Raw genomic sequence first — 15,501 nt, 5'->3', positions numbered from 1 at the left:
AGTGCACATGAGTACACATTATATACCATATGTGTGTATATGCATATATACACACACACACATGCACGCGCACACACACACACACACACACACACACACACACACACACACACACATACACAGAAGTATACAACAAACAATTTCCTGGGGGAACTCAGCGAGTGACCTATTTATAAGCAGATCCCCTAGCTCCAAAACGGTGTTTGATTATTTCAATTCCTTTTATCCCCCTTTTCTTAAAAATAAGTTTCAAAGCCATTTGTAGCTATTAAGATCCACATTAACCTCAGATGAATTTAGGGAGATGATCAATTATGCAGGCCCTTCATGAGAGTATCGGGATACCACAGAAGTGCAGAAGTAAAGCCCCCTCTCCAAGGATCTACTGTCTCAGGGTTTCTTATCTCGAGTAAGTTAAAGCATCTGTGGCAAATTCTCCTGTGTGAGCAATGGAACAGCTTGTCTTCAATCTAAAGCAAACCAGAAATTACGTAAGCAAAGGTGGGGACTGTCTGAATCATAAACTGCTTCCTCAGACAGCAGCTATTGCGTGAGTCTGCACAGATTCAGCCATTTTTATTCAGTTGCCTTTTGACATTCCTTTAAAGGGACTAAAGAGAACAAGACTGGACTACGGCCTTCAAAAATTCATCACTGAATATTTGTTAACCTTGCTCCCTGAGATGGCTGAAATGCTAAGGTAATGTCCCTCGAATGGAGATGAATTACAGTCTTTCAAAAGATTATCACGGTCTTAATCAGGTTTGCTCCGGCAGCTGAACAGCCTGTGACCTTGTTAGCTACACAATACACAGAATTGATACTCTCTGGTCCTGAGGTGGTGGTGATGGGGAGGGGGTGGAAGGTGGGAGGGGCCTTTAACCTACCTGTTTTCTGCTTCTGTGTCTGGAGGCAGATTTCCTTTAGTCAATGCTTCTGTAGGTGGTATGGAGGGCTCTCTTGTTCTATATCAAGTGTTGTTGTTGTTTTACAATGACAGGGATTTAACCAAGAGTCTTGTGTGCACACTTGACCGCCGAGTTGTATCCTCAGTCCTTGGCATATTTTAAAAGAACATATAAAACAAGTTTGGATATGTATAGTAAAATTTTTTTTTAAAGATTTATTTATTTATTTTATGCATGTGAGTACACTGTAGCTGTCTTCAGACACACCAGAAGAGGGCATCAGATCCCATTACAGATGGTTGTGAGCCACCATGTGGTGGCTGGGATTTGAACTCAGGACCTCTGGAAGAGCAGTCAGTGCTCTTAACCGCTGAGCCGTCTCTCCAGCCCCCGTATAGTAAAATTTTAAGAGTGTTTTTCATGACCTAATTTCAGAATTACAGAGAAGCTGAAAAAGTCAGACTCACATAAAGACTTGTTCAGATTCCCCAAATGTTAACATTTCATAGATGGAAATTTTAGTTATAATTACCTTGGCGGAGGAATTAGAGGCACATAGAACAGTGGTAGAGAGACCTCCTACTATGTACAAAGCCCTGGATTCAATTCCCAAATTGACCTAACAATAAGAATGATAATGATTCCAGAAAATATTAAAGAGAGCACATTACTAGTCTCTTTGAAAGATATCAACAACTTTATAAAGTATAGATATGACACTAACTATATATTAGCAGATTCCAACATCTGGTCCAGTTTTTGAAAAATATGATTATGACATCCCAAAAAGAGCTCAAAGTGTATTTATCTCAAATGTGATATTACAAGAGCCTGGGAATGTGAACATTGAGTATTACAGAATGCCAGCACACCACTGGTTGTGCCACAGTGCCAACTTTCAACAGAAGGGATTGAGAGCCTGAACGGTATTAATTATTAAACGTTAACATTTAATCTTAGATCCTCATTATCTGTGCCAAGAGAAAACATCTGCGGTTGCTTAGAATGGGCAGATCCAGAGCATCCACACAGACTCTTACTAGGTTTCCATGAAGCTTCCCAGGGAAGAAGGCGATTTGGGAAGCTAGGCCTTTGCTCTCCCACTTACTCTAACAACTTCTCTGCGAGTACCTCCCAGGTTCGAGTAGAGAAGGGGAGAGGCTACCTTCCCACTTCAGCTTGGCAGACATGGGTTTTGTGTCCATGAAGGGCACTCAGTATCACTGCACACCACTCTAGCGGAGGCCACCATCCCTAGGACAATAGCCATTCATTCTGCTCCTGGCACCTGGCCTCTCTGTTGTACTGTTCCTTTGTAAGTGTTCCTGACATTTTGTTTCTCTTTTTCATAAACCTTCTGCCAAGATTATGTTTGAAAATGAGTAAGAAAGAAAAGAAAAAACTTCCCCATCTTTCAAGTGTAAAATTTCCTGTAACGAACATAATTCAGTGCCAACTTCTAAACACTGAGGACTTTTCAAGACTCTGAAAAGTCCTCCACTAACTTGAGGGGAGAAAAAAAATTCAGATCTGAGTTATAGATGTGAAAGCAGAGGACAGGGGAGACCTCTCATTATGAAATCAAAGTTTTAATTAATATTCTTTTCTCTCTATTGGCAAGCAATGGTAAAGAAGGGGGAATACATTTTCTCTTTCAGCTCATAAGTCTTTTGATGTGTGTGTGTATTTCCTCATTTGCTCTTTTAAAAGGGGCTTTTTAAGGTAACTAAAGACTTGAAAAATATCAATAGTATTAATTTTGATTGACAGGTCACAATTGTATATTTCGTGGGGAATAATGTATAAGTTGGCATATAGATACAGGATGGTGTGGTCAAATCAAGCTAATTAGCATCATCATATCCAATAAGCTCAATGACCTATTCTTTCTTTTCATTAGACTTATGGAATCTACTCTTCTTTTGAATGTACAACGCAGCACTATTGACACAGCCGTGTTTCAGGGCAGATCCCCTAGCTTACTTTACTGATCTAACAAACTTTGCATCCATGGTCAACAGCATCCCATTTCTCCCCTTGTTGTCCAGCCTCCATAACTATGCATCTAGTCCAGACTTCTGGGGCGTCTGAGTGCTAGATGTCAGCAGCATTGGCAAGCGTTCATTATTTTAGCCTGAAAACTGTCACCCATTTTAACAATGGATGCCCCACTGTAGGACCTTGGCATTCTGTGGTGAAAAACTGCAAAAGACTGCAGTGTACCAAGACCAGTTTGTGGAGAGGCCAAAGAAAACACATCTCACAGAGAAGCCAAGGTCGACTTTTAAATTTAGATTTAATTCACCATTGTAAATCTGATTTCCCTGTTATCTGATTTCTGGCCCATGCTTGTCATTAGGTAGTGGGTAGATGCCTTGCCCCTTCCTCCATTTCTGACCTTCCTTTGATCTCTCCTTCATGTATTTGAATCATTGTTTTCTTCCCTGATTAGGGCAATACTTTAAAAATGAGAAGACCTGGGGTTGGGGATTTAGCTCAGTGGTAGAGCGCTTGCCTAGGAAGCGCAAGGCCCTGGGTTCGGTCCCCAGCTCCGGAAAAAAAAAAAAAAAGAACCAAAAAAATGAGAAGACCTTTAGCAGAATAGCCAGAAAATTTCACTGACTTCTATATAGTGTGTTTATAACATTTATAAATCCATCGGTAAGACTTAAACATTTAAACTTGGTTTTCAGGTAAAGGCAAACAGCCAAAAAAGTAATTCCTGGTCTTTATTTATGCCCTTCTTACATGCCTCAGAGCACCCAAGAATCTGCTGCTCGCTACAACAACTAGATACCTTATTCTGTCTCTGAACTCCTGAAACTCTTCCATCTCGTTGCCCCATTGTTGTCTCTGTCACTGCTCCCTTGAAAAGTTAACCTGTCTTAATAAGTTAGTGCTGTAAATAAAAACCAAGACCATCCAATACTTATGAAAAACCATTTCATTGGGGCTGGGTAACAGTTCAGAGGATTAGTCCATTATCATCATGGCAGGAAGCATGGTGGCACACAGGCAGACACAGTGCTGGAGGAGAAACTGAGAGTTCTCCATCTGCATCCTCAGGAAGCAGGAAGTGAGTCACCAGCCTGGCTTGAGCACCCGAGATCTCAAAGCCTGCCCCTGGTGGCACACTTCTTCCAACAATGCCACATCACATAGTGCCGCTTTCTGTGAACCTAAAGGAAAGCCATTTTCTTTCAAAGGACCACAGTGTGGAGGATACATTTCTCCTGCTTTATTACCCATGATGAAAGCGCTCATTGGAATTTTTTTTCACTTCTGTGTTGCCAAACTGGCAAGGTGGAAAGCTGCAACAAGAGCCACATTAATTACCATTTTCTTTCACTCTCTTTCCCATAGCCATTTTAAGTCTTAGGACTCTGTGCAAAGCCCAGTACTTGGGGGTTGGGGATTTAGCTCAGTGGTAGAGCGCTTGCCTAGCGAGCACAAGGCCCTGGGTTCGGTCCCAGCTCTGAAAAAAAAAAAAAAAGAAAAGAAAAAAGACCAGTACTTTGAATCCTCAAGGGCCATTTCTGAAATTATGATTAGGAGGAATTGGTGCCACTTAACCATGTGGCCCCACATAGACATATGCAAAATGTCCCTGTCTTCTGTAGAGGAATGTGTAGTATCCTCTGGAAGTCAGTGTCTATCATAAACCTTAGAATGTTATCTTGTAGTGATAATTTTGGGCTTCTTTAAAAAAGAAAGAAATGTTATAAGAATATGTTTTTGTTTTAACCGCAAGTATGAGATTTGGGGCTGCTTCAGCCCACAGCAGCTGACCATGGTTTATCTCTAGGAGGGGCATGATTTTACCAGCTACACCTAGTTTCTGAAGTTGTGTGACGTTTGGAATTCTGGGGACTTTTCAGAGGATATATAAATGTTGGTGCTCAGAGAGGTGGCAACGGTAGTGGTGGTGGGCTATTGATGTTGTTGGTTGATGTTGGTCTCAGTTTGTTAAATAGTCATGCTCAGAGAAAGAAGAACAAGAATAAATTAGATATCCTGACAGTGAGGATCAAATTTGCCTGGAGAAACTTGACTCCCTAATCAACATTAATAGTCTAATGATAATGTTGGCTCCATTCCCCTCTATCCCCCTTTCTCTCCTATCTAATGTTGGGGTGGGGGGTGAAAAGGGGATGGAGAAGGATAAAAGAAAGAAGAACCCATGAAGTAGCCAGTCTGGCTATATTATCTAATCCATAGTAAGACTCATCAATTATAACTAAGAAACTACTGTGAGATCTTACTAGATTAGAGTTGATATTGATCTACTGAATATTCTTGGAGACAAAGAAGTAGACATCAGGATCCATAGGGAACATTCTGTGAAGAAAAACACTGGGTTCTGAGCTATGATGCCACAAGCCAAGGAAGGAACACCAAGCACCTCCACTAGTCAAAATATGCAAGCCCGCTTCTCCCCTGCATACTTGAAGGTGTCTGGCCCCAATGGCATTTTGAATTTAGATTTGTGGCCTCTCACAGAACTATGGCACACTCGCAGTTGTTTTCCAGATTCAATGCATGTGCAGAAACTGGTGCACGACCAGGTTCTAGGCTCTACTTACTCACAAGCAGAAGCACAGCTCAATTTATCTGAGCATCATTATGCTACTTGTCAATATGAAAATCAGGGAAATCGGTGCTCCACTGCTCTGCACTGCACGATCACTGCACTGAGCAAACTAAGTCATAAGCCTGAAAATTCTGACGTACAAGCAACATCAAATAAATGTGGGTATCTACTTCTTTCCCTCTTTCCCCCCAACTTATGTTAACCATGATAACTTGATAACTTGGATAGGTCTTTCCTTGAGGCAGGATGTCTCGAAGTCCAGGCTGGCCTCAAACAATACAGTCAGGAATGACCTTGAACTTTTATTGCCCTGCCTTTCCTTTCTGAATGCTGCAATTAGAGACATATACCACCACTCCCAGTTTATGTAGTACTGCTCAAAGAACCCAGGGCCACATGCATGCTAGGCAAGCATTCTACCAATTGAGCTACACCACAAATTCTACCAGCTTCCCACAAATAGTTACATCAATAACAAGAATGACCTATTGCATGTGCCAATTCTAAAGAATTGAACTGTACTTTTGGGTTGGATCAACTGGGATTGATGAAGATCTTGTCCTGTAAATATAATTTTGAGAAGTATTAAGACAAAGCAGGGTAGTTCTTTATATCCTGCATTAGTCAGGGTTTTCATGGCCACTATGCCTTAAGATCTCCATGTCAAGATCCAGGTCAGAAACCTGTGTTTTCCAGCCTCAAGATCTGGGCCACAGGTGTGTTCTCTATGTCTGAATTGTAGTTCATTCCAGATGTAGTCAAGTTGACAACCAGGAATAGCCATCACATACCCCAAGTTTGACATGTCAAAGAGTACTATCGATGTGTTTTCCTTGGCATTGTGACACTTTCCAGTAAGAGTGGGGATGGATTACTTGGGAGAAAAAACAAAGATATACAAAGTACCAAAACAAGACTGTGGGTAAGTGTGAACAATCTAATACATTTCAAAGATATACAACATTGGAAGCTATAACCACGGCTATAATTCCTTCCACACATTGACCACAAAGACCACCCAAGTATGGCAGGGGGATCAAACCAGGGAAATAGTGATGGGAAGCAGCTATTCATTCAGTGATCTTGTGTTTACTACAGGCCTGATGATCGGAGGCATCTGGGCATTGTCCTCCCAAGAGGATCTGGAAAGATTGAAGCCACAAACCCTCAAAGCCAGAAGCTGTGAAGGCTACCAGCTGCTTGCCAAGGTCACTACCTAACAGGACTACAAAAGTCCTAACAAGTTACCAGGAGTACAGATTTAGGGTTAAGTATGGCTCTGATGGCTTTAGCTCTTAGATAGGCATGAATGGCCCTAAGAAAAAGCTTTGGATGTCTCAACTGTAATAAAAAGATAAGTAAGTAAGTCAACAAACAAACAAACCCTCCTCGGCAGCTTTTTGTAAGACCTAACTGGTTGCATATGAAAGAACTCTGAGACATAAGACAGAAGAAGAAATTGATTCCTTCCTTTGAGCTCCTATAAACTGGACTTAAAAAGAAATGGAACATTAGCAGTATCTCCTACAGACAGCTGGATTTTCAGAGTGAGTGACTGTACAAAGCTTCCTGTCTTTTTGTCAAACAAGAGCTGGGGTATACATGTTATACACACACTTCGGTGCTCCTGAAAGCCAGTTTGCTATAGATCAAGAGTAGAGAAATGATCTTTTTTTAAATGGCAAATTAATAGGTACTAAGCTATCGGAGGGTCATAAAGCTTAAAAAAATAGGATAAAGAATGGCAAGGTCAAGAAGCTAATAAAAGATACCTAAAATTTCAGGATGAATTAAGATCTTGAATGAGAGGTTTAGACTTAAAGAAGATGGATTATCTAGATGGATTTCAGTTTCAAGTAACAGAAAATTCAGCTCCAAATTGCTCAAAGAGTAGATTTATTGGCTTGTATATCAGGGGGCTCGACAGAGGGAGGGTGAGAGCATTGTTGGATACTGAGCTCAATACATTGAGTCAGGTCTCCATTCTTTCACTCATGGGTCAGTGTTAGATTAGGACAAAGGTTTTTTTCCCCCCTCAGTCACAAGAGAGTCATAATGGTCCTCATTACCATAGTGCTTTTGGTCCATATTTGATGAGAGGAGAGGATCTGCTAGCCATGCAGGAGTCAGCTATCCTTGAAGTATTAAGGCTGTGGTAGATCCCTCATATCAGGATCAAATCAGGCTCTTTCAGGAAGAAGTATAAATAGATCTAGAATAAGCTATTGATCTTCTTACACTCGGGAGTATTAGAAATGTAAGCTTTACCGATTTCATGGTGTTCAAGCCCTGGTTTCTTGGATGCGGCACAATGGTACACCATGAGTAACTGAATAATGAAATCAAATCTAGGTAGTTCCCTCAAGTTCAAGGTTGTAAGCTTTTTTTTGTTATTGTTAAACTATTTTGTCTTAGCTATACCTCACTGCAAGAGTTCCAATGAGATTAGACCTCAGGAGGGCCTTTGTAAACTAAAAATCCCTACATTGAAAATGTGTTGCTGACACATCTACTGTTACAGCTCAACCTCTTTACCTGCCCTGTTGCTATGTACTGGCTGGTTTTATGTGTCAACTTGACACAAGTTAGAGTCATCAATCAAGGAAGGAGCCTCAGCTGAGAAAATGCCTCCATGAGAACCCTCTGTAAGGCATTTTTTCAATTAGTGATCAGTGTGGGAGGAGCCAGCTAAAGGTAGGTGGTGCCATTCCTGGCCTGGTAGTGCTGAGCAAGCCAGGGAGAACAAGTAAGCTGCACCCCTCCATGGCCTCTGCCTCAGCTCTTGCCTCCAGCTTCCTGCCCTGTTTGAGCTCTTGTCTTGACTTCCTTTGATGATAAACAGCAACAAGGAAGTATGAATGAGATAAATCCTTTCATCCCCAACATGGTGCTTCATTGAACTAATAGAAACTCTACCATACATTAGAACTCTTCTATTACTACAGTTGTGCAAGATCATCTTCATACACACCTTCTTTTGACCGATTGAAAATTCCATGTAATTTACTGATGACAGCATACTGTTCAATATGAGGTTTAGCTTGTTCCTGCTCCTCCTGATTGAATAGCTAGCTAGGAGCTGAGACTAGCGGCAAATGCTCGATGACTGTAATACTGCCATCTGTCTCCAATGGAACCTGAGCCTTTTCTGTGGAAATCTTTTCCTTGTTATCAACAAGACACTGGTAGAAACCCTGGTGTAGCTCTTTGGGAGTGTCTCTGCTTGTCATTATCTGGTATAGAGGTCTTAAGGACAGAGACTAGAGTGGCACTATGCTATGTACCTTAATGTGACTATGCACCATGAGGGTATGGGAGCACTTTCAGAAGCCTCTTGTGAGATAACAGAGGCCTTGTTCTTTCTTAACTTTATAGCCCTAAGGGTCAGCAAGTTAAAGATATTACAGTGTCAAAAATGTCTACCATTCAAATGGTAGACATTATTTTCAGAAGGGAATAACCCGTACTCTATCTTTCATAGCTGGTTGTGGTTTGAAGGAACCACAACGGAAATTCAGTCCAACCTAACAGTCATTTCACAAGAATGAAACAGACCATGTGTCAGCAGAGCAGTGCTAAAGTGCTTCACACAGGATGCATTTTAAACTGTATGTAACTCACCTGACAAATCCCTTCGTGTGTCAGATACACAGAGAAAGTTCCCCCTATAATCCCCAAGGAACAATGATATTACAATTATGTAGAACTGTACAATTGTACAATTATGTAGATTTTGTAATTATGTAGAATTTTGCTGTAGTTGTTTTTTGACCATAGTTCCTGGCTCATTCTCCCTCAGTATGGCAGGCCATATTGGCTAAATCTTCTCTTCTCCTGGCCATGTTATCAAAGATCAACTCTTCCCTTGCCTTTCTGTCTTGGACTTCCTGCCTGGCTGCATCTCCTAGATGTCCACAAATTCTCAGTGATAAGATCTTTATCTCAGAAGCAGGGCTTGGCTCAAGCCCAGGAGGAAGCAATGCTCCACAGGGCCTACAAGAATCTGGCCCTTCTGAGCTTCTCATTTAGCTCTATTCGAATTAGATTATAGCCCTTTTAACCAGCTTCATTTCAGCCTGGTCATCCACACTTTAGTCAAGGATCCAAAAATACAGAGCTCAAGAACCTTTGAGGAACTGAAGTCTAGTATAAGGATGGGGCAGTCCTGAAGGAGAGAACTTTCTGTAGTTCTCCTCTCTTTCCTCAGCCTGTCTATCTCTTTGTCCTGTGCTCTATAGTAAACTAGTAAATGTCTTTCACTCCATTCTTCGAACTGCTCTTTGAGAGCATTATGGAATATCTCACAGAAATCCAACCAGATGTAGAGATAAAACAATTATGGTTGACACCTCAAACTTAAGGTACAATCTGTTGGATGGGTTTCTGAGGCTGTGTTCAGGTGCTCAGTGTCAGAACTATTTGCATTAGGGGACACCCCACAGGCATCTGCCACCACAGAACTACTTGCTTGATGGTAGAAAGAAAACCTCCTACTCTCTGATATCACAGAAGTGATTTGGGAGCTGAATACACTCATAAATACCTACATAAGATAACTCTACTCAGTAGTAAAACCACGTCACAGCAACTTCCTAGTAACATTTATTTGAGATTCCCCAGGGAGGAAAAGTTTCCTGGCAACTGCTGGGTTTTTTTGGGTTTTTTTGTTTGTTTGGTTTTTGTTTTTTTTTTTTTTGTTGTTGTTGGTTTTTTTTTGTTTTGTTTTTTGTTTTTTTTCTAGAACAGATCAGCACTTTACCTGGACCCAGGCTTCCCAGCATGCCTTGCCTAGGATCTATGTTGCCTTTTCCAGTCTTCAAATTACATAGTCCAGAACTTGTACTCTCAATCAATCTGTTCATAAGAAAGTCATTGTATTTGGATGTCATTGGGGGAGCCTCAGCAAACAGTATATTCCATCACAAATCCCAGCCCCTTAAAACCAAGGGATTCTCAAGGTGCTGGCCAGTTGTTGAGGAAACAAACCCAGTATCCACTTATTGGCCCTTTGTGGTTGAAGTAGCACGCTCAATCCCGACCTCTACTATCTACAGCTTTTGGATTATTTCAGGATGCAAAATCATTAGCATTCTTAATTTAAAGAGGAAACCTTTGGACAACAGTCTGTGGCTATAAATCAATAATAAAGATTTACTCTGAATTATGATGTTTTTACCTGACTCTGAAATTGGATCTCTCCTCATGCTTGTCTTTAAGCTTTTAAATTTGACTTAATGTCTGACTGTGTCAGGTTCTTGTGGTGAATTGATAATGAAATTAGAAGAGACAGGGTCCATTGACTCAGAAGACCTGTGCCATTAGTTAAGTCTTTCCTCTGTTTCTGCAATTGGCCTGACACCTGCTTAGTCACCATGGCTTTGCCCCTTACCTGTGAAACTGACACTTAATAGAGCAGGACTCAGAGTGGAGATGGGGGGGAGGTTAAATAGGAATTTTCTGGTGAAAAAAAGAGATAAAGGTGAAAAATCAATACTTCCATTAGCACTTAAAAGCAGACTTTTCAAAGAACACTTATTTGTTTAGCTGACAGTCATGTACCAAGAAAACCAATTCTTTTAAAGACCAAAAGTTCCATAACAACCAGTATGGTAGCCCACTTTTTTCCTCCACATTTTGCTTAGAAATCTCATGAATAGAATTCAGAGTTGAAAGGAAACATGCAGAAATCTGCTTCCCCTCAAATATATGCACATAAAGGGTACATTTTTCCAAGAAAAAATATAATAAAAGCCTACTGAAATATGCCAAAGTTACTAGTAACATATCAACCCAAGAAGCTGATCTCTTGAAGTCTGCTGTGACGAGCATAAATTTGTACATCACACACACACACACACACACACACACACACACACACACACACACACACACACGGTTTCTCTGTGTTGTACAGACTGTCCTGGAACTCACTCTGTAGGCCATGCTGGCCTTGAACTCAGAGCTCCACCTGCCTTTACCTCCGGAGTGCTGGGAAAATAAAGGTGTGACCCACCACAGCCCAGGGGGAATACCTCATTTATAAGTATAAGGTGCTCCAGTTTGCTTTTCTGTTGCTGTGATAAATGCCATAACCAAAAGCAACATGGGGAGGAGAGGGTTTATTTCATCTTACAACTTATATTCCACCATGAAGGGAAGTTAAGGCAAGAACTGGGAGCAGAAAGGGAAGCAGAGACATTGGAGACATGTCGCATTGGCATTTTGTCTAGGACCTGCCCCTCAGTTACCTGGCAATATCTAGGTGTGCCTGGCTCATTATGAAAGGGGCTGCTCACCCGCTCCTCCCTCTCTTGCTCTTTCTCTTGTTCTTGCTCCCCAATTCTCCCCATTTCCCTCCCGCCTCTTCTGCCACTATCTCATAGCTGGCCTCTACTGCTCTATTCTCTCATTCTGCCTTTCTCTGTCTAATCCCTCAGCTCCCCTCCCTATGCCCTGAATAAACTCTATTCTATACTATACCATCATGTGGCTGGTCTGTTGGGGCTGGAGTGGGAAGGATGGATTGGAGGTGGGGGGCAGGGAGGAATACCTCAGCGTGGGCAGAAGCACTCCCTTCCCCTACACACACCTTACCCCACCTCCACCAAATATTTCCTTCTCTCCTTGTTTCTTTATAAAACACAACACTGGCTGGTTTTCAGACTTCGGTTAGGTTTAGCTACTTTTCTTCAGATATCCTCGGACCCATATGCCCAGGGGTGACACTGCTTATCGACTCACTGACCAGTCTGATAGAGTCAATCCCTCAACTGAGGTTCACATTCCTAGGAATGTCTAGGTCTGTGTCAACTTTGTAAAGTAGATAGATAAAATGCCCGTATTTCATTTTTATTTTTTACTTTTTATTCTTATTTATTTGTATTTCATGTGTGCATACCATGTACCTATGCCTGGTGTCAACAGAAGTCAGAAGAATGCATTGAACTAGATTTATGAATGGCTAAGAGCCATCATATGGGTGCTAAGAACAAAACTAGGTCCTCTGCAAGAGAACGAAGGATTCTTTTTTTTTTTTTTTTCGGAGCTGGGGACCGAACCCAGGACCTTGCGGTTGCTAGGCAAGCGCTCTACCACTGAGCCAAATCCCCAACCCCAGAACGAAGGATTCTTAAGCACTAAGCTATTTCTTCAGCTCAAATATATTTTATATATTTTTTATTTTTTTGTTTTATTTTTCTTGCCCTAAGACTTCTCCTGGCACTGTGATGTTAAAAAGCCGATTAATATATCACTCAATTTTCTCCTATGTCCCCACAGTGTCAACAATAAGAAAGGGTAGGTTTGCATAAGAGCTTAGCACAGGGCCTGGCTCCCAGCACAGTCTACATACATTATATCTGCCACATGCTCACCTTGCTCTTCCTTGTTTTCGAGTTCTACTATCTCGGTCCTTGGTACCTTCTGATCCATCAGAGGGGAATGCCTCTGGGTAAAGGAGACCACAAAAGAGGGATGTTGGCATCAATCACTGGAATCAGAGTGACATGTAGCCTTCGCCCCAATATCAGGTGAGTACCTATCCTGAGACCGATTGGTCCACTGGCATTTCCTTCTGGTGCCTATGAAATGAGAACACGCTTCATGTGACCATCACTAAGCAGTATAGGATTTGGGATCTCTCTGGTCTCTGAAACAAATAGAGAAACGAAGCTTGTCAGCTTGGACATGTTTGTTTTTAACTTGATTCAAATCTTCAAGGAAGGGCAGCTGTAAAACAAAGAAGGGCTAAGCATGGAGGACAGAAGAACATCAGAATTCAAATGAGAAGACAGAGGCGTTGAGCTTTTATTGCCCAAGCATCCAACAGTATGGAAAAACACATTTTGAAAGTTCAAAGAAAATATGTTTGGTCTCATTCCCAGGTCCAGAGGTTTTTTTTGGTTTTTTTTTGTTTGTTTGTTTTGTTTTTTGTTTGTTTTGTTTTGTTTTGTTTTTAAGAATCAGAAGAGGCCCAGAAGAAGGACAAAATTAAATTCTAACGATACAATAAAAGTTATTAGAGATGGGAGGAAAACTAAAGAAATCAATACGGTTGCTTAGGGAACTCTTTGAGCTCAGCCCTTTAAAAGCATGCTTAGGAGCTCAAAGAACCTGCAGCCAAGAACAAAGCAATTCAATAAGCCATCCCTAGAAAACTGCTGCCGTAAAGAAATAAAGTTTTGCTCACCAACATGGATGCTGAAACATGACCTGAACTTGAATGACACCAATAGCCATGCTAACACAGACAGAAGAAAACCCATAAGGCTTCAGTCCTCGACAAAAACCGACAGGTAACTAAGGCATCCTGAGAGCAGGAGACACAGTCTTTCCCAGGGAAGAGTACAACAATTGGTTATCCAATACCAAATGATCAGCCCTGAAAACATACAGATGAGTAACATTATACAGACAAAGCAGATTGTATATTTTATGATACACACACACACACATGTATACATGCCCAAGCACACATGCACACAGTAACAATTAAAGAAAAAGAGGCCAAAAAGTTCATGAGGCAGTTTGAAGGATAAGAAGGGAAAGAAAATGATATAATTATATTGTAATCTGAAAGAAAGTATATTAATAACACCAAAACAAAGCATGCTGAACAAAGCATAGGAAACAAGCCAGAAAACAGCATTCTCCAAGGCTTCTGCTTCAGTTCCTGCCTTTAGGTTCTTGCCCCAACTTCCTAATGGCCTGTGATTGACACTTGTAGCCTGAAATCACCCCATGCCTACCCACCCTGAAAAAAAGAATAAAGGTGTTTAGTTGTGGTAGTGGTTGTTGTTTTGGTTGGGCTTTATGTGTGTTGTTTGTTTATTTGTTTGTTTGTTTTTAAAAAAGAAATGTGAGGGTATGTGCCTCCACCTGGGAGGTGGGGACAGCAGGTACAGAACTTGTGCAGGATTGTCTTTGACTACATAGTGAGTTCAAATCCAGCTTGGGCTACCTAAGATCTAATCTGAAAACAAGCAAACAAGCAAAAACTAAAAAAATAATGAAGTAAAAAATAAAGTGTGTGTGGGGGGGGGGGGTTGGGTTGTGGCTGGTGAGATGGCTCAGCAACTAAGGATGTTTGCTCCTCTTCCTGAGGACCAGAGTTCAGTTCCCAGAATCCATATTAGGTAGTTCTAAAGGATCTGGTACCCTCTTCCAAACTCCATTGACATCTACACCCTTGTGACAAATTCACAAATACACATGAACAAACTATTCCTCATTTAAAAAAAAGAAAGTCAGTTCTGATGAAAAAATAAGGATTAAAAAAAGAAAACAGAATGCTTTACCTCTGACCTTGCTTCTGCCGTAGACTGATCTTGGACTACAAAAGCAGATACCTGCAAGATAGGCCTAGCAGACATGTTTTCTGGACCTCAGGGAGATTCCAAGTGGGTCTTCATGAAAGAATGCAGTTTGGCAGTGTGAGAGCTTATGGAGGTGGGAAACTCAAAGCCAGAAACACTGACCACCATGATGGTTCATGGACCAGGTAATGTGGGATGGAGAGAGACCATACTACAGGATATCGAAGGGGCAAGTAGTGAGACTCTGAGAGTTGACTACAGAAACTTAGGATATTCTGTCTGGGGGGGGGGGTGTGTCTTGAAAAGAGTTCCAGAAGGAGAAAGCCAGCAAGACTAAAGAGAATGAAAGTGCAGAACAACCACACCCAACCGTGAGGGAGAAGGACAGCCAGGCTGTTTTTCCCACAATTTGGTTAGGTTTTAATTTTGCATTGGGATTCAAAAAAAAAAGACATATTAATTGCTCAAATTAATGAGTTTTATTGTAGCATTTTTACACAAGCAGTGCTGTTCTCTGAGTATGAGCCTCCTCTCTTCCGATTTCTTGCCCTCTACTCCTGTGTTAGGGGGCATTTAAGGCACAGTGACTTAACACCAGACCTGACAGAATCACAAGACGTCAAAGAAGGAATCAGCTCTGTGTAGAGTTGATAAAGGAAGGGGTCAAGTCTATCTCCAAGACTTACCA

General features: G+C 41.3%; 1 long non-coding RNA gene across 1 annotated transcript in view; it reads right to left on the bottom strand.

Annotated features, from left to right (window-relative positions):
* The window catches only part of LOC108348794 (uncharacterized), an 80,604-nt gene that overhangs the window by 9,182 nt on the left and 55,921 nt on the right, over positions 1-15,501 (bottom strand). Inside the window, exons 2-4 of the long non-coding RNA XR_005496361.2 lie at positions 12,873-13,079; positions 10,889-10,956; positions 888-1,055 (exon numbers count right to left, since the gene is read on the bottom strand). This is a non-coding gene — a long non-coding RNA (uncharacterized LOC108348794). The remainder of the gene's footprint in view (positions 1-887; positions 1,056-10,888; positions 10,957-12,872; positions 13,080-15,501) is intronic.

This window comes from Rattus norvegicus, chromosome 18 (assembly GCF_036323735.1).
Source record: "Rattus norvegicus strain BN/NHsdMcwi chromosome 18, GRCr8, whole genome shotgun sequence".
In the NCBI taxonomy this organism is placed as follows: domain Eukaryota; kingdom Metazoa; phylum Chordata; class Mammalia; order Rodentia; family Muridae; genus Rattus; species Rattus norvegicus.
Note: the sequence above shows the minus strand (reverse complement) of the source record. Positions and strands in the feature narration are given on the sequence as shown.